Below are 23,628 nucleotides of genomic sequence, written 5' to 3' on the forward strand. Positions count from 1 at the left end.
TTGCACACAGTGAAGAGGGTTAGTATACCTGACAAAATGCCCAAAGGATGTTTTCTGTAGAGGATAAAAAAGAATACTTTACATTTTTTGATGGAGAACAATGAATATTTTTTAATGACCCTCTTGGAGACTACAGAATCTCGGTCACCCTAGTCCTAAGGTAGTAGTTCTACTGGCACTAATCTTACTGTTTTTCAATACACAGAATAGATTAATTAAAGGAATTATAAAATAAATTTACATATGGCCTACTGAAATGACTATGTCAAGGAGATGTATCTCTGATAAATTTTTAGGGAAAACTGTTTTCAAACTAAAGACAGGACAAAATGGAATGAACATTTCTTTGATGTTCTTAATGAACATGGAGAAGAGCTGGTTATTCTCAACACTTCAAAAAATCTATTTTTATTCTGAAGCTCTTCTTCAGATCTGGTTTCATGACTCATTTCTTTTAGGGATTCTTCCCTGATTATCTTCATCCAAACTTTTTTTTTCTATGCCAAAGAACTCCTGTTTGTAGTTTAAAATTAGTGCCAGTCACCTATTTTTTTCTTTTTTTTGTTTTTATTAATGGATTTTTATCTCATTTGCCTAATTTATAAGGGGCATTCTGTGCACAGAGCTGCCTGTGACAGGGTCTATGGTTGTCACCTCAATACACATTGTTCCTATTTTTTTTGTTAACAGAGAACTGACATTATTTATAATGGCCATGCTAAAATATTGAATTTAACAGTTTCTCCTTTGCAGTTGGAGGTGGACAATGCAATGTTAGGCATAGTTGATGGGTGGGAATTTTGAGAACTATTCAAAATTGTTTCTTTATATTTTAGCCCTTACACACATGGTTACCATTATCATTCTGCTGTATTTCCGTACAGTATTTTTTAAAATTTTACTCTTCCTCTGCAAAAGTATCAGTCTTTTTTTTTACATATTATTTTCAAAAATAAAGAATTAATGCAGTGAAATTATAATTAAAAAGGTAGGTTAATTAGTTTGTCCTTTCCTTCTTAAAATCTAAATAAAATAATAATATTTAAACAAACATGAACAACAAAAATGTTAGACCCACACAAACAAATAAGTTGCATATAAGCGATTCCCACAAATATTAGAAGATAGAAGAGAAAGGAGTGGTATCTGGTTTGGAAGGTGGAGAAAGCTACAATTAAAGTATCAGCTAAGAAGAATACTGAAGAGAAGGCATGGAATCATTTACTAGGATCCCTGTGTTGCCAGGATTCCCAGGTAGAGGGAATAGTGAGGTTCAGGGCTGACAATAGGGATACTAAGAGAAAGAAACAGTTCCATGTTGAATCCTTCTCTCCACACCTCATTCCTAGATGCTTACAGGGGACATATACGTCACAAACAGAATATTCTAATTCTCACAATGTAAATGGCTGTCCCTCTACTTGAACCCTAACCAATTCGTAAGTTCTGCTTTGTTGATCCAGAGCTCCTGGTCAAATTGTTGATGCCTCCTTATTTAAAACACTTAAGATATTTGAAGAAAACTCCTACAGGAGAAAAAAATTAAACCTGAAGGAAGCTCAATAGGAAGCTGGAAATCAGAGATAACACTGGAAAAATAAACTTCTAAAAACCTCTAGTATCTTCACAAAGATGAGAGAAAATATTTGCCTTACTGAAATGAGAATACCATGCTTTAAATATAAAAATAGAAAAAGAAATTAATTTTGGAAAATTAAGTAGCAATGATGAGTAATAAGTTAAAGTCAATTAACAGAGTTGAAATATATAGTTAACAAAATCTCCATGAATGTAGTATAAAAAATCAAAGGAACAGAAAATAGCAAAGAAAAACAGGACACATACAAAATCAAGTCAGGAGCCAAAACATTTAACCTGTGTGTTCCAGGAGAATGGAGAGGGTAGAGAGAGTTTAAAAGAATCAATATGAAGATATCTTCTAGAACAGAAGGTTAAGTCTTTAGATGTGAAAGTTTTACTGAGCAGCACAATGATTAAAAAAAATACCAGGATACATTATTATGAAATTTAATTACTCTAGAGATTACTCTAGCTATTCAGATAGAGGAAACATAGGCCACAAGGAAATGAGCAAAAATCAGAAAGGCATAGACTAGTCCATAGTTACACTGGGCCAAAGAATACAGTCGAGAGGTGCCTCAACTAAAGAAAATGTTTTCAGTTCTAGAATTCTGCACAGAACCAAATCATCCATCAGGTGTGAAAGTAGAATAAAGCATCTTCAGTTATTCGAAAAATTTATCTTACGAGTACTGCTTCTTTGAAGGAATGGGTGCTGGTTAAAGATGCCTTTAAGGTGAGAGTTGTACAGCAGGAATGGGGACAACAGAACTGGACTAAATCAGGATAGAGGCCCCCAGGGAGGCACACTCCAGGAAACAGATGGGGGAGGGTGGGGATTTATATTATCTAATATGGAGGCACACCTTAGTTTTAAGGATGCAGTAAATACAGTGGAAGAAGTTGCTAATTTAATGATGCATTTTTAGACTATTATCTGTATTGTTTAAGGTTCTGACAAGAGACTTCACAATGAAAATTGTATAATGCAAGGAAGGTTCATCTAAAAGGGGAATCTATAAAGGTGTAGGTATAGAGGAACCACACAAGATAGTACCATAATAGTATCAGTACAACTGTTAATATCTTTAACCTGAAGGGACTGGAGAATGGAGAAGGTAGAGTGCCATTAAATGGAAAGGCAACTGTTGGCAGAGAATGAAGGGAATAAATACCATAAATTCATTTTCTTTCTGGGCACCCTGTTTGCCAAATCCAACCACTAACCAGATGGCAGAGAAGCCCTGTTGATAAAGGTCAGCTCTGGGGCAGAATACAGGGGGGAGAAGGCAATGAGTTGATGTGGTGAGCAAATGGAAGATATCCAGCATATTTTTGAATTGAAAACATGGCATAACTATTAACTAATGGAATCTCATTTTTTCAACGATGCCTTTTTTTTTTGTCTTTTTAACTTCTCCTTTTATTTTATTCTTATTTAAAAAATACTTAGATTATACAAATGTCACATAAAGAATATAAGGGGCTCCCATATGCCCTGCTCCCCACTCCTACCACATTTTCCCACAATAACAACATCCTTCATTAGTGAGGTACATTCATTGCAATTGATGAACATGTTTTGGAGCATTGACACTAAGCACGGATTAAAGTTCACACTGTAGTTTACACTCTCTCCCACATAATTCTGTAAGTTATGACAAGATTTATAATGGCCTGAGTTCGTCTTAGAGAAAGGCAACATTTGAGCAACAAGGAGGCTCCCAGGAAACAACTCTTTCAATTTCAGGAGCAAAGGTTTGTATGCACAGTCATCAATATCAAGGGCCCGTCAGTGGACCATCCTCCTTCACTAATCATTGCCCCTGTACTCGGGGGATTCTTGCTAATCTATTAGAGAATGTGACAACATTCTCCCCCTTTTCCCCCTTGCCCTATTAATAGCATTGTATATGTGGATGGTACATTTGTTACAACTAACATACAAAAATTGAAACAAAGCTACAAATCATGGTAAATGGTTAACATTATGGTTTACATTTTTGAACCACACACTTTTATAAACTTTGATGTAATTCAGTATGGCCTGTATCCATCATAGTTTGATCATGTAGAACAATTCCATCTCCCCCAAAATGCTCCCTGTTCCATTTATTCTATTCCTTCTTCCCCCTCCTCTCAGGACCCATGGCACCCATCAGACTTCACTCCTTGAAGGAAAAAACTCATAGTCGCTTGCAACAACACTTAGGGGTTGACACACTGTCTGCCTTCCCCTATTAGGCACTGCCTGTGCTCTCGAGAGACTCCTGTCCCTCTATCTGAGAACATAGTGGGCATCCCCAGGATGGGAGTCCACCACCTTGCCACTCATTATGTGGGTCTCCACCCACTGATACAACACACTGTGGCAAGATGAACACTCACACACTCCCTAGAAACCTGTCCCAGGTGCGCCTCCACATCCCCCACATCCAACACCCAGATCAGCAATCCTCACTTGCCATATTGCCAAAAGAGCATTCCCAACATTGTAATTACAAACATGTACTCACCAATCCCCAGTGTACACCTGCACCCACCACCAACCCTCTTCCAAGTTCCATGGACTGTCCAACCCACCCTACCCATCCCACCCTATGGACAAACCAGCACTGCCTAACCTAAAAGTATCATTACACTACTGCCATGCCCCTTCACAGTACAACAACACACTGCCCCCTTATCATAGATTTTGCCCAGTGGGGACTGGGTGATAACCTTCTTCTCCCTATTTCCTGTAAGTCTATCTTCAAGATTTTAGCTCTGTGAGTCTGCTCAATTTGTTTAATTCATATCAATGAGGTCATGTAGTATTTGTGCTTCTGGGCCTGGCTTGCTTCACTTAACATAAGGTCCTCAAGATTCATCCATGTTATCCCATGTGTTAATACTGTATTCCTTCTTAGAGCTGAGTAATATTCTATTGAATGCAAATACAACAATTTGTTTATCTAGTCATCTGTTGAAGGCTATTTAGGTTGATTCCAAGTTTTGGCAATAGTGAATAATGCTGCTATGAACATTGATGTGCCTATATCTGTTTGTGTCCTTGTTTTCAGTTCTGGGTATATACCCAGCAGTGGAATTGCTGGATTGTATGGCAGTTCTATAGTTAGTTAGTTTTCTGAGGAACCACCATATTGTCCACCACAATGGTTGCACCATTCTACATTCCCATAAGCAGGGGACGAACATTTCCATTCCTCCACATCCTCTCTAATACTTGTAGTCCTCTGTTTTTTTAATGGGCTCCAGTCTAATGGGTGTAAGATGATATCTCATTGTAGTTTTGATTTGCATTTCCCTAATAGCTAGTGATGATGAGCTCCTTTTCATGTGCTTTTTAGCCATTTGTATTTCTTCCATGGAGAAGTGTCTTCAAATTCCTTGCCCATTTTTTACTTTTATTTTAAAAAATTTTAATTATAATTTTTAAATTGTCTTCTTTAAAAAATGACACATAGATCACACAAAAGTTACATTAAAAAATACAAGAGGTTCCCAAATACCCTACTCCCCACCCCCTACTCCTCCCACGTCAACAACCTCTTTCATCAGTGTGGCACATTGATTGCATTTGATAAATACATTTTGGAGCACTGCTACACTGCATGGATTATACTTTATCTTGTAGTTTACACCCTCCCCCAGTCCATTCAGTGCCTATGGCAGTATATATAATGTCCTGCACCTGTCCATGCAATATCATTCAGGACAATTCCAAGTCCCAAAAATGCCTCCTTATTACACCTCCTTTTTCCTCTCCCTGCCCTCAACAACTCCTATGACCACTGTCTCCACATCAATAATACAATTTCTTCCATTGCTAGAGTCACAATAGTTCTGTAGTAGAATACCAGTAAGTTCACTCTAATCCATATTTTATTCTTCCATCTTATGGACCCTGGGATGGCAATGTCCACTTGGCCTCTAAATCAAGAAGGGGCTTACATCCCACATGGCTGATGAATGCAATTCTCCTGCTTGCAGTTGTAGACTCTCTCAGTTTCCTGGTGTGGTGGTTGACCATCCTCATCTCCCTGTTAGCTCACCTAGGAGTCCAACAAACTGGAGAGTAGGTGTTGCAACTCTGCTGAGACTCGGGGACCAGCTGGTACCTGGACAGTCTAGAGATTCAAGTCTCTTGGGCATATGCCAATCCCAGTGCCAACCACAGGTCCATTAAAAGTGACTGAAGAGGCATGTGTAGAGAAGTCACATCTAAGTCCAACTCCATCACACTCAGGAGCACAAAATCCAAAGAAGGGCCCACTGGTAAGGCACTGAACTCCAGAGCAAACTTCTATGACCGTAGAACCTGTGTGTCTCCATAGCCCTCAGGAGCACTACTACCTGGGGTTGTATCTACTTTGGCTGTCTCTGGGATCCTGCTGATACATGTGTCAGCACAATCCCTCAGATGACCTCCCTACTCATTTTGAAGCCTCTTTGTCATAAAAACTCATTTGTCTTTCCCATTTCTTCCTTTTATTCTAGGTCTTTTTCTAGTCGTATCATCAGCTTGCCAGTTGGTAATTAAAAGTAATCCCTCAGCACCAGGGAGGCTCATCCCCAGGAGTAATGTCCCACACTGGAGGGAGGGTAATAATTCATTTACAAGCTGAGTTTGGCTTAGAGAGTGTCCACATTTGTGTAACATGGAGACTTTCATGATGTAACTCTTAGGTACCCTGCAGCTCTAGGCCTAGTTGAAATTTCAAGCACACAGTTTCAAAAGCATAGTCATCAATATCAATGGCCCATCATTGGACCATCCTTCTTCACTGATCTTTGCCCTTGAACTGGGGAATTTTTGCTGTTCCATTGGGGAATGTGACAGAGCTCCCCCAGATGGGAACTCAGCACTCCCTCAGTTGTCATGTGCAACTCTACCTACTATGACAATACCCAAAGAATATCCAAACACAAATATATACCCTATATACATGCCCTGGAGAACTCCCTCCCACCCATGCATCCCCCATCAATGACACCCCACACCAGTGTCCCTCCCCTGCCATAGTTGAACTGCTCTGTGATCCAAAACTTCTTAAAAAATGAAGCCTAATATATTGTCAGCTTCAATTAGTAGGGAAATGAAATAGTAATGATAGGTTTAAAGATTAGAAATAGAATAAATAATAATTTAGAAAAACAAAAATAAAGTAAAAAATAAATTGGGGTATTAAAAAATGAAAAATAATATAAAACTTTGTTTTTGGTTTTTGCCTTTCATCACTGTAATAGATATTGCCCTGTATGTACAGTGCCTTGCCCATTTTTAAAATGGTTTGTTAGTCTTTTTATTTTCAAGGCATAGGATTTCTTTATATATGCAGGATATTAGGCCCCTATCAGATATATGATTACCAAGTATTTTCTCCTGTTGGTAGGCTGCCTTTTCACTTTCTTGACAAACTCCTCTGAGGTGCAAAAGTTTTTAAATTTGAGGAAGTCCCATTTATCTGTTTTTTCTTTTGCTGCTCATGCTTTGAGTGTGAAGTTCATGAAGCCATTTCCTACTACAAGATCTTATAGATGCTTCCCTACATTATCTTCCAAGATCTTTATGGTCTTAGCTCTTATATTTAGATCTTTGATCCAACTTGAGTTAATATTTGTATAAGATGTGGGATGTTGTTCCTCATTCTTTCCTTTGGATATGGTTATCCAGTTCTCCAAGCACCATGTGTTGAAGGGGCCATTCTCTGCCAGTTGCATGGACTTGGTGGCCTTGTCAGATATCAGTTGATGTATATGCAAGGATTTATAGCAGAAAGTTCAATTAGGTTCCACTGGTCAGTGTGTCTATCCTTGTGCCAATCCCATGCAGTTTTTTTTTAATCCCCCCCTTGCATCTTTTTGTGTGCTGTCTGCTCTCTGTGTCCATTTTGCTGTACATTTTCTGTGACTGTATTTATTTATTTTTCCTCCTCCCTTGTGACTTGCTTGTTGTCTGCTCTTTGTGTTCATTCCCTGCTGGCTCTTCTGTGTTCTTGCTTGTCTCCTTTCTTTTGTTGCATCACCTTTTGTTGAGTCAGTTCTCCATGATGTCTGTGGGCTGGGCAGTGTTCTGCAGCATCTGCAGGCTGGGCAGTGCTCTGCACATGAGGGTGAGCCTTCCTTCACAAGGAGGTCCTGGGACATGAACTGAGGACCTCGCATATGGTAGACAGGAGCCCATCTGATTGAGCCACAGCTGCTTTCCTACCATGCGGTTTTGACCACTGTAGCTTGGTAGTATGTTTTAAAGTCAGATAGTGTGATTCTTCCAATTTCATTTTTCTTTTTCAAAATGTCTTTGACTATTTGGGGCCACTTGGCCTTCCAAATAAATTTCATAGTTAGTTTTTCTAATTTAGTAAAAAATGCTGTGGTGATTTTTATTGGGATTGCATTAAATCTGTAAATCAGTTTGGGTAGGATAGGCATCTTAATGATATTGATTTTTTTCTTTCAGTCTATTTATGTTGTGTATTACACTGATAGATTTTCTTATGTTGAACCATCCTTGCATACTGGGGATGAAACCCACTTGGTCTGATGTTTATTTCATTTTATGTGTTGTTGAATATGATTAATGAGTAAGTGGTGAAGATTTTAGCATCTAGGTTCATTAGAGTGATTGGTCTATAGTTTTCCTTTTTCATGGCATCTTTGTTTGTCTTTGGTATTAGGGTGAGTTAGGCAATATTCTTTCCAATTCTATTTTTCGGAAGAGTTCAAGCAGGATTGGTGTTAGTTCTTTCTGGAATATTTGGTATAATTCACCTGTGAAGCCGTCTGGTCCTGGGCTCTTCTTATTTGGGAGGTTTTTAACTACTAGTTCTATCTCATTACTTGTGATTGGTCTCTTTTTTTTTTTCAGATTTACTTTTTATTTATTTCTCTCCCCCAACCCTGTTGCCTGCTCTCTGTGTCCATTCACTGTGTGTTTTTCTGTGTCTGCTTGAATTCTTTTCAGTGGCACCGGGAATCTGTGTCTCTCTTTTTGTTTTGTCATCTTGCTGCGTCAGCTCTTCGTGTGTGCGGCACCACACCTGGGCAGGCTGCGATTTCTTTGTGCAGGGCGGCTTTCCTTATGGGGCACACTCCTTGCACATGGGGCTCTCCTATACAGGGGACAACCCTGCGTGGCAGGGCACTCCTTGCATGCATCAGCACTGCAAGTGGGCCAGCTGACCACATGGGTCAAGAGGCCCTGGGTTTGAACCCTGGACCTCCCATGTGATAGGCAGATGCTCTATCCATTAAGCGAAATCTACTTCCCATGATTGGTCTCTTGATTTCATCAATTTCTTCTTTTGTCATTGTAGGCTGTTTATGTGTTTCTAGGAATTTGTCCATTTCCTCCAAATTATCCATCTTGTTGTTACATAATTTTTCAAAGTATCCTCTTATCATACTCTTTATTTCAGTGGGATCAGTGGTGATACCTCCTTCCTCATTTCTTATTTTACATACTTGCATCTTCTCTCTTTTTTATTTGCTAGTCTAGCTAAGGAAATGTCAATTTTATTGATCTTCTCAAGAACCCACATTTGGTTTTATTTTTTTTTAGTGTTTTCTTATTTTCAATTTCATTTAGTGCTGTTCTAATCTTTCTACTTCCTTTGGGGTTAGTTTATTATTCATTTTCTAATTCCTTCAGGTGTGCAGTCAGGTCTTTGATTTTAGCTTTTTCATCTTTCTTAATATAGGCATTTATGGTTATGAATTTTCTTCTCAGTATAGCTTTTGCTGCATCCCATGGCTTTTGATATTTTGTGTTGTCATTTTCATTTGTTTCAAGGTAGTTACTGATTTCATTTGTGATTTCTTCCTTGACCTACTGTTTATCTAAGAGTATGTTGTTTAGCTTCCATATCATTGTGCCTAATCTGGTTCTCTGTTCCTTAACTGATTTCCAGTTTCATTACATTGTGGTCAGAGAAATTACTTTGTATAATTTCAATCTTCTTAAATTCATTGAGAGTTGTTCTGTGGCCTAGCATGTGGTCTATCCTGTAGAACGATCCATGTGCACTTGAGAAGAAAGTATATCCCACTGTATTTGGGTATTCTGTATATATCTACTAGGCCCAGGCCCTTTAATATATTATTCAGAGTCTTTGTTTCTTTATTGATTCTCTGTCAAAATATTCTGTGTAATGTTGATAATGGTATATTAAACCCCCCCAGTATATTTGTAGAGGCATCTGTTTCTCCACATAGTTTTTCCAGTGTTTGCATCATGTATTTTGAGGTGCCCTCATTAGTGGAATAGATGTTTATGATTGTTCTTTCTTCTTGATGGGTTTACCCTTTTATTAATATACAGTGTCCATCTTTGTCTCTTACAATAGTTTTGCATTTAAAATCTATTTTGTTCAATATTAGTATAACTACTCCCACCCTATTTTTGTTATTGTTTGCTTGTAGAATTATTTTCCAACCATTCACTTTCAGCCTCCTTGCATCCCTGCATCTTAGGGTGGTTTCTTGTAGCCAGCATATGAATGGGTCATATTTCCTTTTCTATTCTGCCAAGCTATGTCTCTTCACTGGGGTTTTTAATCCATTAACATTCAATTTTATTACTGTCAAGAATTACTTACATTAGCCATATTTTCTTTGGATTTATATATTCCATATGTAGTTTTTACTTCTCTTTTCATCTTCTCAGTTGTTCTTACATTCTCCTCTACTTTATATATTCATCCCCCCTTGCCATTTGCACTTGCTGTCTTCTCTCTGTGTCCGTTTGCTGTGCATTCTTCTGTTTCTGCTTGTCTTTTTTTAGGAGGTACCAATCCCAGGACCTTCTGATGTGAGAGAGAGGCCCTTAATCGTTTGAGCCACCTTAGCTCCCTGTTTGTTGCATCTCTCATTTTCTCTTTCTTTTGTGTCTCTTTTTTGTTGCATCATCTTGTTGCAATGGCTTGCCCCATTGGCCAGCTCTCTGCATGCACCAGCTCGCTGTGTAGGTCAGCTCACCTTCACCAGGAGGCCCCAGGAATCTAAAACTGGACTTCCCATATAATAAAAGGGAGCCCAATCACTTGAGCCATATCTGCTTCCCTCAATGATTCTTAAATCATCATTTTCTTTACTTATTTTGGTGCTCAAATTGTCAAAGATTTGGCCGGTTAGAGGCCCTTCAAGCTGATTTCCATGTGCTTCCTTTTTTGTTGTTGTTGTTATTAGCATTTGGGTTTAACAAGATTTTCCACTCTCATTTTTTATGCTAATTTGTCCCAGCCCTGGAATCAACCATTTCTACATGGAGCCATGCTTCCTTTTCTTTTCTTCTCCTTCCTTTTCATTTCTTTTCTCTTCTCTTCTTTTTTGATTCTATATGTTTCCTTTAAGCTAATTTTATTGGTTAATACCTTGAGGACAATGTTTTATAGCAATGGAGATAATGGATATACTTCCTTTGTGTCTGGTTTTAGTGAGAATACCTCTTATATTTCCCTGTTAATTATGGAGCTGGTTTTAGAGTTGATTCATCATTACTATTTTCTTAAGAGTTTTTATTAGGAATGGCTAATAGTTTCTCTGTAAAGTTTGTCAGCACCTATGGAGCAAATTATATATATTTTTCTCCTTATGCTGGTGAATTATGTAAATAGATTTCTATTGCATTCCTGGTCTAAATCCCATTCATCATGGTTGCTATTATATTTAATTCAGTGTTAGAATCTGATACTTTATTTACTTTTAAAGATTTATTTTTTATTTATTTCTCTCCCTTCCTTCCCCCCCTCCCCCATTGTCTGTTCTCTGTGTCCATTTTGCTGCATGTTCTTTTTGGTCCGCTTCTGTTGTTGTCAGTGGCACAGGAATCTGTGTCTCTCTTTTTGTTGCGTCATCTTGCTGCGTCAGCTCTTTGTGTGTGCGGTGCCACACCTGGGCATGCTGCACTTTCTTTCACGCTGGGTGGCTCTCCTAATGGGGCACACTCCTTGTGCGTGGGGCTCCTCTATACAGGGGATGCCCCTGCGTGGCACAGCATTCCTTGTGCGCATCAGCACTGCGCATGGGCCAGCTCCACACGGGTCAAGGAGGCCCAGGGTTTGAATTGTGGACCTCCCACGTGGTAGACGGATGCCCTAATCACTGGCCAAGTCCGCTTCCCCTGATACTTTATTGAGGAGTTTTGCATCAATAGTCATAAGTAATATTTTTTTTTACAGTTTTCTTTTTTGTATAGTCTTTATCAGGTTTAGGTATCAATATACTTTTTTAATACAATACTGTACAAGTATATCTTCATTTTGCCTGATCTGAAACCATCTATATAAGTTGGGACTCTCTGTACTCTAACAGTTTGGCAGACTTCCCCTGTGACACCATCTTTACCTGGTGTTTTTTTTGGTGGGTAGGTCCTTGATAAAGAACACATAAAATTTTAATGTAAATTTTTACAGAGTGGTACAAAGTGTTCTGAACCAATGAACAGCTGTGGTATAAAAAGAATTTAATATTTTATATCTTGGGTGGTATTACCCAAGATGGACAGCATTATCAACTGTTGAATGATTCTGTTAGGCGACCAAGTAAAAGGAAACTGCATTTATTAGTGCTCTATGTGGTCACCTTCCTTCTAATGAGATGGACACTTAAGCAAGTCAATTAGGTTTTTAATCTAATCTTCAGTGTGTACATGCAATGTTATTCCAGCCAAATTTTAGCCCAACTTAAATGCTTGCAGTTCTTTAATCTTTTTTTAAAAAATCAGAGTGTGTTTGTTTTACATTTGCTGCTTTTTAAGAACTTCTTATATATTCGAATTATTGCAAATTTGTATTTTCTGTTTATCATATACCTCTTAAATTTGTCTGTTTTCAAATGGTTTTTAGTTGTTTTAAATTTGTCACTTTTTTTTCTGTGTTTGCCATTTAAATTTTAATATTATCAAATAAATTATAACTCTTTCTTTTTGGTTTATGTTTTGGGGGATGTGCTTAAGAGATCCTTCTTTAGGTCAAGATAATTTACATAACTACTTTACATTTTTAGTATTTTTTTGTAATTTAACACTTGCAATTTATGTCATTGTAAGATATGAAATAGGAATCTAACTTCTGTTTTCAAAAAATTATTAGGGAAGCAGAAGTAGCTCAAGTGGCTGAGCACCTGTTTCCTATGAATGAGTCCTGGGTTCAATCTCTGGGACTTCCTTTAAAAAAATAGTTGTCCCAACACAATTTATTAGATTAAATATCTCCAGACTATATCAAAAGGCCAAACATACTTTATCATGTACTAAATTCTGCTATATCTCAAATATGTTCATATATTTGTTCCTTTGATATATCTATTTTGGAGGCAGTCTTACATGAGTGCTTACCATACATTATTTTTGCCCTTAAAAAATTCTTGATTTTCTAGAATTTTATTTTCCTGTCTGAAATTTAGAATCATTTTGTCTAGATATCCCAAATCCTGTTGAAACTCAATTTGTACTGTTTAGATTTATATACTAGTTTAAGGGAAAAACAATCTTTTCAATATTACTTCTGGCTATTCAAGACCATATTATGTTCTTCTATTTAGTCAAATCATATCTTTTAGTGAAGGATTATTATTTATTTATAAAATTCATTTGTGCTTTAAAATTAGGTAATTTAATTATTTTTAAATATTTTGTTAATGCTGGCTAAAATATTGCAAATTCTAACCTCAAATATAATTAAGAACAAACATGGATGCATACAATCATAATTTTTAATCAAACTGCATATGAATATTTAGCTAAAGCAATAAGATAAGGAAAAAAGTTGCTAAATTTTGTAAAATTAAAGACTAAATTTATGTTATTTGTATATGATGTGATTCCTAAAACTCTCCTGATTTTCAAAATAAGGAATGTTTCTGAGTGTATTCCCTTTTGCTGAATATCTCATGTGTTTTTTCTTTTCTTGTTTTCCTATCAACTTCATATTGATTATTTTATTTTAATTTCAAAGAAAGAAAGAAGTTCTCAGACTCACTCAGAACCTATATCCTTCTCAACGTTATTACAATTTTGTTAAATATACGTTCCAGAGGCTTAACTCTTTGGTCTGTTCATGTGCCAGTTGAGCCCTGAATCTCAGCAGAGTTGCAACACTAACTCTTCAGTCCATTGGACTCATCCAGGACAACTAACAAGAAGATGATGATGGCCAATGACCATCCCAAGGCACAGAGTGTCTGCAACTGCAAGCAAGATAGTTCCATCCATATGTCTCATGAGGTCTAAACACCCCTCTCCATTAGAAGCAGAAAGGGCAACACCATTCCAAAATCCTCAAGACTGGGAATGAACAAAGGACTAAAGTAGACTTATTATTATTCTATTATGGACTTATTATTATTTTAGCAATTAAGAATTGTAACATTGATATAAAGGTAGTGACTACCAGAGGTTCTAAGTGGAGGGAGAGGGAAGAATAAATGTAGTATGCTGGCATTTTCAGGACATTCGAATTGTCCTGTATGACAGTGCAATGATGGATACAGGCCATTATATATTTTTTATAATGTAAAAAATTGTGCAGGGTAGAGTGTAAAATATAATGTAAACTACAGACCACGGTTGGGAGCAATGTTTCAATATGTATTCATCAATTATAATAAAAGTACCATACTAATAAAAGATGGTGTTAATGTGGTAAAGTGTGGGAGAGGGAGGAATTGGGGCATATAGGAAACCCCTATATTTTTATGCAATATTTAAATAACCTAAAGCTTCTTTAAAAATAAAAAATAAAAAAATTTACACCTGAAGGACAAATTCTAGCAACTCTCTCTGTTTTCAGGTAATAACATGCTTTCATCTTGTGCACTTCTGCTTTGCTATCTTTCTATCTTTTTCCTGTCATAACTGCCTAGTTCTATGCTGTAAGTAAATGTAACACAAGGCAGAGGAATCTCTCAGCATCTCTTGCTATCACAATTCTTCCTGCCTTAATTGCATTTATAGCACTTAATTTGTGGGAACCATATCTCCCAGAACATATGGCTTGCTCCTAAACTTCCCTTAACCTACATCAAAATGTCTTTCAATTTCTTTATTTCTTTCTTATAGCACATTTGGAAGAGCAAGAGAGGGACAGTAGTTCAGGTTCTCTAAGTCAGGCAAGTGCCATGGATTATTTAATGGGTCTCTGTTTCATAAAGCAGTTCTAGGCTATGCCATGGGCTAACATATAGATAAGTTTTTAAATTATATTTATTATTATTTTTTATCTTAGTATTTAGAAGATACTTAGACTGCACGAATGTCACATAAAAATAAAGGGGATTTCCCACGTGCCCCACTCCCTACATCCCCACATTTTCCCACATTAAAAACATTCTTCATTAATGTGGTACATTTGTTACAATTGAATAAAGTATCTTGCTACTAAACATGGGTTATAGGGAAACGGACTTTGGCCCAGTGGTTAGGGCGTCCGTCTACCATATGGGAGGTTCGCGGTTCAAACCCGGGGCCTCCTTGACCCGTGTGGAGCTGGCCATGCGCAGTGCTGATGCGCGTAAGGAGTGCCGTGCCACGCAAGGGTGTCCCCCGCGTGGGGGAGCCCCACGCGCAAGGAGTGCGCCCGTGAGGAAAGCCGCCCAGCGTGAAAAGAAAGAGCAGCCTGCCCAGGAATGGTGCCGCCCACACTTCCCGTGCCGCTGACGACAACAGAAGCGGACAAAGAAACAAGACGCAGCAAATAGACACCAAGAACAGACAACGGGGAGGGGAGGGGGGAGGGGAGGGGGGAGGGGAGGGGGGAGGGGGGAGGGGGGAGGGGGAGGGGGGAGGGGGGGAGGGGAGGGGGGAGGGGGGAAGGGGGGAGGGGAGAGGGGGGGAGGGGGGGGAGGGGGGGAAGGGGGGGAATTAAATAAATAAATAAATAAATCTTAAAAAAAATAAAATAAAATAAACATGGGTTATAGTTTTACATTGTAGTTTACACTCTCTCCCACAACTCTGTAGGTTATGGCAGGATATATAATAGCCTATATATGTTGTTGCAATGTCATTCAGGGCAATTCCCAAGTATTTCACCTAATTTTTCCTCTCCCTTCCTTCAGAACTTCAGTGCCCCTGCCTCCCCATCAATGATATAAGTTCTTCCATTACTAGAATCACAATAAGTCTATAGTAGAATACCAATAAGTCTACTTTAGTCCATAGTTCTTTCCCCAGTCCTGAGGATTCTGGGATGGTGATGCCCATTCCACCTATAATTGAGCTGGGGCTTCATTCCCATAGAGCATATGGATGGGTCTTCCTTGTTTGCAGTTGTAGACTCTCTGTTCCTTGGGATGGTCATTGTCCATCATCATCTCCTTGTTAGTTGCAAGGATGAGTTCAATGAACTGGAGAGTAGGTGTTGCAACTCTGTTGAGATTCAGAGCCCAGCTGGCACATGAAGAGCTGAAAGATTTAAGTCTCTCTATATTTATCAACTCTACTACTAATTATTGGTCCAAATAGAAGGGATGGAAGAGCCATGTGTAGGGAAACCACAACTGAATCCAACTCTCTCACACTGGGAGGATAAATTCCAAGGTAGGGCCCACTGACAAGGCACCAAATTCCTAAGTTGTCCTCCCTGACTATACTGTTTGGATGTCTCCAGAACCCTTAGGAGCCCTGCTATAATATTTGAGGTAGTATTTTCTATGGCAGTCAATGAGATCCTGTTGAGATGTGCATAAGCATAATCTCTGGGATGATTTTCCAACTCATGGTGAAGACTCTTAGCTATATAAACTCATTTGTTTTTACTTCCTCCCCCCCCCCCCCCCCCCGCTTTTGGTCAAGGTCTTTTCCCAGTTGTATTGCTAGTTGGTGCTTGGTAGTAATCCCTTGGTGCCAGGAAGATTCATCCCTAGGAATCATGTCCCATGCTGGGGGGAAGGTAATGCATTTATATACTGAGTTCAGCTTAGAAAGAGGTAACATTTGAGCAAAAAGGGGGTTCTCATAAGGTAACTCTTAGGCACCCTATAATACTAGGTTAAGTTTCAATTTCAAAAGTAAAGGTTCATAAGTACAGTCATCAATATCAAGGGCCTGTCAATGGATCATCCTCTTTCACTGGTCACTGCCCCTGTACTTGGGGGATTCTTGCTATTCCAATAGAGAATGTGGCAGAGCTCCCCAGGATGGGAATTTGATGTTCTTTCAGTTATTGTGTGAATCTCCATCCACCATGACAATGCTCCATGAACACTTGAACACATTTATATACCTTATATGTATGCCCCAGGTGAACCTCCTCCCATGTGTCCCCCATCACTGATATTCTGCACCAATTATCCTCCCCTGCCATGGTTGTAACCATTCTGTGAGTCAAAATTTCTTCAAAAATGAAGCCAACAAATAACCAAATATAATTAATAAGAAAATGAAATAAGAGAACCAGCAAGATGGTGGCAGAGTAGGAGCTCCTAGAGTCAGCCCTTGCTACAGGGCTGTTAGGAAATACCCAGAGCTCTCTGGAACTAGCTGAAGCACCTGCTTGGGCTCCAGGAGACCAGAAGAGCACCCTGCAACATCCTTGAAGGAGTGGAAGGAGGAGACTGCCCATCTGCAGAGAAGACTTGTAAGTAGAGCGCTCCATGCTCCGGAGGCTGATGCCCATCTTCCACTGGAGGCACAAACCACCTCCGGAGCTGTTCCATGACTGGAATTGAAAGCTCCACTTCCCCAAAATGGGGGAGGAAGAGATGGTTGGCCACCAGTTTCAGCTATGATGAGGAAATTCAGTGGGCTACAGTATAATCCTGAAAACAGCTAAAGTTAGATCTTGTTTAAGTCAGAAAGAGGCTGTGAGGCAACATCTTAACTCCATGCCTGGCATGAGGGGCAGCGGGGGGACTGAAAATCCCAGTGCTGGTGGGTACTGGATTCTTCCCATCCAGATCACAATGCAGATCTATCCTAGGCCCCAGTGCCACCTCCAGCAGGGAGAAAGCTGCAGGGACCTGAGCCAGCCTCTCTGGGAAATTACTGTCCAAGTCGTGGAGGCTGGTGATTATCCTACTCTGGCAGCACGAGCAGTGACAGGAATTGGAAGCTCCCAGAAACAGGGGAGGAGACAGTTGGCTGCCAATTGCAGCAACTGATTGGCAAATTTTACTGGTTAAGAAATAACACTGGGAACAGCTGGGATGAGAACCAGCCTATGTCAGAGAGACCATTCTGACTCTGTCCCCAGCCTGAGGGGAAGCCTGGCTGACTGAAACTCTCAGTGTAGGCAGGAAGGAGTTTCTTTCATGCAGCTCAGCCTGCAGGCCACCTAGGTTTAAGCACTGCCTCTGGCACCAGCTGTACAGGTAACTTCAGGGAACTTTGGCTGGCATAGACTGAAAATCAGAAGTCTACTGGGGCAACTGCAGTCATCTTGGACCTACACTGCATAGATTGCTGCCGACACCTGCAGCTCCATCCCCACCCCAGACAGGGGAAAAAGGGATGTGAAGCTTCACGAGTCTTTCTGGGCAACTAAAGTCTAGGCCTGCACATGGATTATTCCACATTGTTGTGACTCTGTCCCTACCTCTGGCAAAAGAGAAAGTTGGAAGAAGCTTCACTGGTCCTTGGTGCAATGAGGGCAGCTCCACAGCTTACGGCACCAACTACATTCTTGGCTCCTGCTGCATAAACAGCAAGGAAGAAATGATAGGAAGCCTTACACTAAAGAGAAAACCTGCACCCAGAAAAAATACTCTAGTAAGCCAGATGCGAAGACACTAACAAAAAATTACAATCCACACCAAAAAACAGGAAGCTATGGCCCAGTTAAAGGAACAAGATAAGCCTCCAGATGACATAAATGAGTTGAGACAACTAATTATAGATGTTCAAATAAATCTCCTTAATAAATTCAATGAGATGGCTAAAGAGATTAAGGATATTAAGAAGACATTGGATGAGCACAAAGATGAATTTGAAAGCATACATAGAAATATAGCAGATCTTATGGGAATGAAAGGTGCAATCAATGTAATTTAAAAAAAATTGGAATCATATAATAGCAGATTTGAGGAGACTGAGGAAAGGATTGGTGAGCATGAAGAAATGGCCTCTGAAAGTGAACATACAAAAGAAAAGAGGAAGAAAAGAATGGAAAAAAGTGAACAAGGTTTCAGGGACCTAATGACAGCAAAAGATGTGCAAACATACATGTCATGGGTGTCCTAGAAGGAGAAGATAAGGGAAAAGGGGCAGAAGAAATATTTAAAGAAATAATGGTAGAAAATTTCCCAACCCTATTGAAGGACATAGATATCCCTGTCCAAGAAGCACAACATACTCCTATCTGAAAAAAATCCAAATAGACCAACTCCAAGACACATACTCATCAGAATGTCAAAGGCCAAAGACAAAGAGAGAATTCTGAGAGCAGCAAGAGAAAAGCAATGCATAACATATCAGGGATATCCAATAAGATTAAGTGCTGATTTCTCACCAGAAACCATGAAGGTAAGAAGACTGTGATCTGATATATTTAAGATAGTACAAGAGAAAAATTTCCAACCAAGAATCTTATATCCAGCAATACTGTCTTTCAAAAATGAAGGTGGAATTATAATATTCAGATAAACAGAAACTGAGAGAATTTCTAAGCAAGAGCCCAGAATGTCAGGAGATACTAAAGGGTGTGATAGAGCCTGAAAAGAAAAGACAGGAGAGAGGGGCCTAGAAGGGAGTCAAGAAATGAAGATTATATCAATAAAAGTAACTAAATGTGTCAAAAGAGTGGTGAAAATAAAACATAACAGATAAAACTCAAAAAGTCAGGAATAGACTTAACCAATAATGTAGAGCAGCTGTATTCAGAAAACTACAACTCAATGTCAAAACAAATTAAAAAAGTCCCAAATAACTGGAAGAACATTCCATGCTCCATGGATTGGAAGACTAATATCATTAAGTTGTTAATTCTACTCAAATTGATATACAGATTTAATGCAGTCCTGATAAAAATTCCACCAGCATTAAATAAAAATTGAAAACACGAACATTAAATTTATTTGGAAAGGTAAGGACGTCTGAATAGCCAGAATTATCATAAAAAGGAAAAGTAACCCCCCATCTCCAGACTTTAAATCATAATACCTATCAATAGTGGTAAAAACAGAATGGTACTGGCCTAAAGACAGACACAGTAGACCAATGGAACCAAATTTTATGGTTCAGAAACAGACCCTCACAGGTATGGTCAAGTGATTTTTGACTAGCCTGTCAAACTCACACAGCTCAGGTAGAACAATCCATTAAAAAAATGGTGCTGAAAGAATTGGATATCCATAGTTGAAAGAAGGAAAGAGGACCCCTATCTCACGCCTTATCCAAAAATTAACTCAAAATGGATTAAAAAAACTAAAAATAAAAGCAAGAACCATAAAACTCCTAGAAGAAATCATTGGAAAATATCTTCAAGACCTGATGGTAGGTGGTGGATTCTTAAAGGAGATAAGAGAAGAACTGAGTGGACCACTGATGTTTAATGTATGTAGAAGTCTTCATTAGCTTTACTGTAAAATTGTGGAAATGTATACAGTAGATGGTAACACACAATGAGTAACAGCTAGTTTATAATGGGGATGTGACTGAAAATGGTAGTCTATTTATGTAAATGCCAATTGACAGAACACTTGAGAATAATCTAGGAACTGGATAGCACAGTAAACCAAGAGGTGGGTGAGAATTCTGACTGATGGTACAGATGCAAGAGTGCCTTTTGTTAACTAGAATAATGTATATCAGTACTGCAGAGTGTTGGGAATATGGAGAAAAATGAGAAAAATACAGCTGGAGTGACCTATGGACTGTGGTTAGTAGTAATAATATAATATTCTTGCATCTATGTAAAAGATGTACTATGTTGATACTGAGGCAGTGTGGAAAATGTGAGCCAAATATGCACTATGGACATGGTAATGATCAGATGATATTATTTTATCTGTAGCAAATGACACACCACATTGTGGTGTGTTGTTTGGGAGTTCTGCACACGCACATGATTGTTTTATAAGTTTACAACTTCTGTCATTAAAAAACATATTTAAAAATAATAATAGGGTGGATTGGGGGAAAAACACACCAAATGTAAGATAAGAACTGTGGTTAGTAGTAAGATTTTGACAGTGTTCTTTCATAGTTTGTAACAAATGTCTTATGACAATGCAAGGTGTTGGTGGAGGGTTGATGTATGGTACCCCTGTGTGATATTATGCATGTTTGCTTTGTAAGTTCACAACTTTTACCATACACTTAATTGTTTATGTATGTTCATATATAAATCATATAAAGATAATAATAATTGGATTGGTTAGGGGAAAAGTATTTTATTTAGTAGTAATATTTTGACAATGCTCTTTAATCATTAGTTAAAAAGGTTTAAAAACAATACAAGTTATTGGTGGTAGGGTGAGATGTTATATATGTTTGTTTGATGCTATATATATTTGTTTAAAAAAATCCATAAAGAACTGACATAAATGTCAAGAAAAGTTGAACATTGGTCCTTTTGTGGCAGACTTTCAGCATTTTAATTAAACCTTAACTTAATAAGTGCCAAAAGAAAAAGAAAATGAAATAATAATAGTTTAAAAAATAGGAAATAAGATACAAAAATTTAAAAAGTAAAAAAATTAAAAAATAATAAAAAACAATAAAAAATAATAAAAAATATTAAATTTTTTTTTGTCATTGTCTTTCACCACTGGGAGATCTGTTGCCTTGTATGTACAGTGACATTTTCTTCCATTTATTCCCCAGTGTCTTATTTTCTTTATTTTGTATTCGAAGAAGTTTTCAGTTACAGAAAAGTTATATATAGAATATAGGGGATTCCCTTATACCCAACATCCTCCCCCTTTTCCCTATCAATAACATTTTACGTGTGGATGGTACATTTGTCACAACTTATGTACAAATATTGAAACATTATTACTAACCATAGTCAATTATTTTCATTATGGTTTACATTTTGGACCATTCACTTTTATAAATTTTGATGAAATTTAACATGACCTGTAGCCATCATTGCAAGATCATGTAGTACAATTCCATCATGTTTAGATTTTTGACCCCAAAATGTCCCATGTTCCATCTATTCTCTTCCTCCCACCCTCTCCCTGCAGGTCCCAATGCAACCTCCAAGCTCCAATCCTGGAAGAACAAGATTCATAGTTATTTGCAACAACAGTGATCAATATGTTTATGCTTGTTTCAATACCTGCATGTAGCTTTGTACCATGTTTTTTAAAAAGGTTTATTTATTTACTCCCCTCTTTCAGCTTGTTTCTTTCTTTGCTGTCTCTTCTCTATGTCCATTTATGGCATGCCTTTTCTGTATCTGCTTGTCTCCCCTTGTTGCCTCATCTTGCTGTGCCAGCTCTCTGCAGTGCAAAGGCCAGCTTGCCTTCACATGAAGGCCCTAGAACATGAACCCAGGGACTCCCATATGACTGAGCTGCAGCCACCTCCCTGTAGTGTGTTTTAAAGTCAGGTAACATGATTATTCCAATCTCATTTTTCTTTTCCAATATGTCTTTGGCTATTTGGGGTCTCTTGTCCTTCCATGTAAATTTCATAGTTAGCTTTTCCAATTCAACAAAAAATGCTGTGGCAATTTTTATCTTCCATTTATTTAGGTCTTCTTTGATGTCCTTTAATAGTGTTGCTAAGTTTTCTGCATACAAGTTGTTTACATCTACAATTAGTTGCAATTGTAAATAGGATTTTTTTTTCTTGATTTCCTCCTTAGATTTCTCATTATTTGTGTACAAAAATGCTACTGATTTTTGCACATTGATCTTATAACCTGCCACTTTACTGAACTCATTTATAAGTTCTAGAAGCTTTGTTGTAGATTTCTCATGGCTTCCTATATATAAGATCATGTCATCTGCAAATGTGAAATTTTTACTATATTTACAATTTGGATGTCTTTTATATCTTTTTCTTGTCTAAGTGCTCAAGCAAGTACTTCTAACACAATGTTAAATAAGAGTGGTGAAGAGGGCATCCTTGTCTTGTTTCCAATCTTACAGGGAAAGCTTTTAGGATTTCACAATAGAATGTAGTGTTAGCTGTGGGTTTTTCATATATGCCCTTTATCATGTTGAGGAAGTTTCCTTCTATTCCTTTCTTTTGTATGTTTTTATCAGGAATTTGTGCTGGATTTTTCAAATGCTTTTTCTGCATCTATAGAGATGATTGTGTGATTTTTTTTCTTTTGGTCTCTTTGTGTGGTGTATTACATTTATTGATTTTATTATGTTGAAACATACTTTCATACCAGAGGTGAAAACCACTTTGTCATTTCATGTGTTGCTGAATACTATTAGCAAGTATTTTGTTGATGATTTTAGCATTTAGTTTCATTATAGGGATTGTTCTATAGTTTTCCTTTCTCCTGGTGTCTTTGTTTGGCTTTTGTATTATGGTAATTTTGGCATCATAGATTGAGTTAGGCAATGTTCCCTCCACTTTCATTTCATGGAAGAGTTTAAGCAGGACTGGGGTTAGTTCTTTCTGGAATGTTTGGTAGAATTGACCTGTGAAGCCGTCTGGTCCTGGGCTGTTCTTGGGAGATTTTTGATGACAAATTTTACCTCATTACTTGTTTTTGGTCTGTTGAGTCTGTCAGTTTCTTCTTTCATTAATATAGGCTGCTTGTGTGTTTCTAGGAATTTGTCCACTTCCTCTAAATTATCCATATTGTTGGCATACAATTTTTCAAAGTATCCTCTTATGATACTCTTTATTTCTGTGGGGTCAGTGTTATATCCCTTTCCTCTTTTCTTATTTCATGTATTCACATCTTCTCTCTTTTTTTTCTTTGTTTGTCTAGCTAAGAGTTTGTTGATTTTATTAACCTCAAAGAACTAGCTTTTGGTTTTATTTTTTCTAGTGCTTTCTTGTTTTCATTTTTATTTAGCTTGGTTCTAATCTTTATTATTTCCTTCTTTCTACTTGCTTTAGGGTTAGTTTGTTCTTTTTCTAATTCCTCCAGTATGCAGTTTGGTCTTTGATTTTAGCCCTTTCTTTTGTTATGT

Source organism: Dasypus novemcinctus, chromosome 3 (genome assembly GCF_030445035.2).
Source record: "Dasypus novemcinctus isolate mDasNov1 chromosome 3, mDasNov1.1.hap2, whole genome shotgun sequence".
NCBI lineage: Eukaryota > Metazoa > Chordata > Mammalia > Cingulata > Dasypodidae > Dasypus > Dasypus novemcinctus.